The sequence below is a fragment of the Pseudochaenichthys georgianus genome, chromosome 3, assembly GCF_902827115.2.
Source record: "Pseudochaenichthys georgianus chromosome 3, fPseGeo1.2, whole genome shotgun sequence".
NCBI lineage: Eukaryota > Metazoa > Chordata > Actinopteri > Perciformes > Channichthyidae > Pseudochaenichthys > Pseudochaenichthys georgianus.
Genome location: NC_047505.1, coordinates 36,798,392 through 36,800,854, shown reverse-complemented (window position 1 = coordinate 36,800,854; position 2,463 = coordinate 36,798,392).

Genomic DNA, 2,463 nt, shown 5'->3' with positions numbered 1-2,463 from the left:
CAGGCATTGTTGCAGCTTTGAGGGCAGCTCTGAGAGTTCCATGCCCATCGGCCTTCAATCACAAGGGATGTCTGAGTTTGACAGTATAAAGTATTTCTTCTAGAGCAAAATAAGACCCCTAAGCAATAGTGGATGAGCTGTTAGTAACCATGCAGTCCGCTGGGAGTGAGACCAAGCATGGTAGTACAGGATACACAAAGTGTTGGTTAGGGATAAAGCAATGGACAAGTAAGAAGATTACTGTGTGATGCAAACACTCGTACACTTATTTCTTCTGTTACTCACAAAGGTAAGCTGTATTTAGTTTGGTAAATCATTTTTGACTTGTTAGAAACCAAGATTAAAGTTCATAGAAAAGCAGCTAATGATAATAAAAATGTTCCCTTGCAGAGATGTAGTAACTGGTTAGTGTTAGAACAGCCAATGTCTTTATTTTGCAGCATTCTGTCATTTCATGAGTTTGTTTGTGCCTGTCCCTTATTATGTTTGACTTTTCAGAAGGTGTCAGTGAGGATTTACCGTGCGCTCACACGGAAGCGGTGAGCGGGGTCTCCAGTCACCGTGTCTTAGTAGGTAAGTTATTCACTAACTGGCAGCATGTAAGGATTAATCCCAGCCTCACAGGAAGAGGACACCAACGGTTTCTGCCTCGGCCAATCAATAGACAACGTTCTTTGTAGCAAAGCAGTCAATACGCCACACTTAACGTGTCTGTGGAAACCAAACAATACCAATAATTGGTATTAATGTATTGGATGTCCCCAAGCATTGCATTTAGAAGCAGTCCCCATCGAAAATACATTTAACCATCATATACTGTACAAATCCCATCAAGGCCTCCGAGGCTCTAGTAGTGGACTTTACAGGAATGTTAACACACAATAATGGAGACCAATACAATCAAGTCCTGTTGACAGTCTGGGGATTTTTTTATTTCTGTCTTACTATTTCCAAATGGGTGCTACTGAAATGTCTCAGCTAATGAAATGATAACCATAACATTTTGCTAAACATTCAGAGTATGAATTATAATACATTTGGCGATTCCTCAACTTACTTTGTCCTACACGTTTACATCTGTCTCAGCTGGCTTTCTGTTTATGGCTATTTCAAATGTAACCATGCTAAGATGTAAAAAGAAAAAGAAAGTGCTCTTTAGACTTTGGAGCAGGTTATGTTGGGTTGAACTGTTTTGTAACTTGTAATTGGCATTAAATTTGATTTAAAACAGTGCCACCTGTCATTGTGTCCTTGAAAAACTCTATTTTGTATTATGGTTCCTAAAAAAAAACATATTGTTGATTTAATCAGTATAATTTACTTGTCTGACTTGAATAGATGTTTTGAATCACATCCCATCAGTGCTTATTCAGTTTAACACACAGATTATTCACAAGAATATGCAGTGTGTTGCAAGGACACAACACACAAACAGGCTTTAGTGCACTGATTCGCACCCCCTATCAGACTTTGTATACACAGCCACTCTATCAATGCAAGCGGTGAAGGACAGCCAACAACAAGCATACATTGCCTCCTGCTTCTATCATAAACCACATGTGGGTTCAGAACTGGTGAAGGTAAGGGAACAGAAGACAGTGTGTGTATGTGTGGGGGGGTGTAACATTCAAAATTCAATCAAGTGAAGGCCATCTCCAGCAGGGTAACATGGAGTGGAGGGGGGGATGAGGGGAAACTCAGCTGAAGTTTCCACTGGGCCTGCTGTGCTCCTAATGCAGCCTTGGATGTAATTGGGTCCCAGAAGGCTGTTCATTATCGGGGGTGAGCAGGCAACAAAACAGAAAGGGGTGGAAAGAGAAAGAAAATGTCTCTTTCTTTGCTGGCACCATGGTCCAGGCACCATTATGGGACAAGAGTTAATTAAAAGAGCAGTTGATGCCTCTGTTTTTCTCATCAATCTCACTTCTGGTCTTATTACGTTTGTAATGACAGCAGAGCTTGTGCCTGTCCGCTACCAGACACACAACAAGGGGGGGTGCAAGGCGAAGGCTTGTCCCGACAAATCTCATAGTGGTCAACAACAAACATTCACCGTAATCCCTCCGTCACATCTCAGGGTACATCTGTAGACGTCGGAGGAGAGCTGTACTTTATTTCGGGTGTGGCAGGAGAGCCCATTTAAGAGGCGTGGCTTTGCACCCTAATCCTGCGGCTCCCATCTCCACCGCCTCGGAGGCCATTTTAATTCCCTCCATCATTACAGGGACCATCCCTGGAAGGCTTTGGTAAAGGTGACTGCTGACACTGTCATTCACAAGGACTATTTCAAAATGTCAGCCCGTAGCAGAGATTTGTCTCATTAAAGTTGCTGGGGTCCATTATATCCATCCTGCCTTCACCTGCCACACTCAATCAAGATGAATTGGAGAATGGAGGGGGTCGAGGGAACGCTCATAATCATGCTTATTTGCATGAGGGTTACAGAGACAGACACTGACCAAC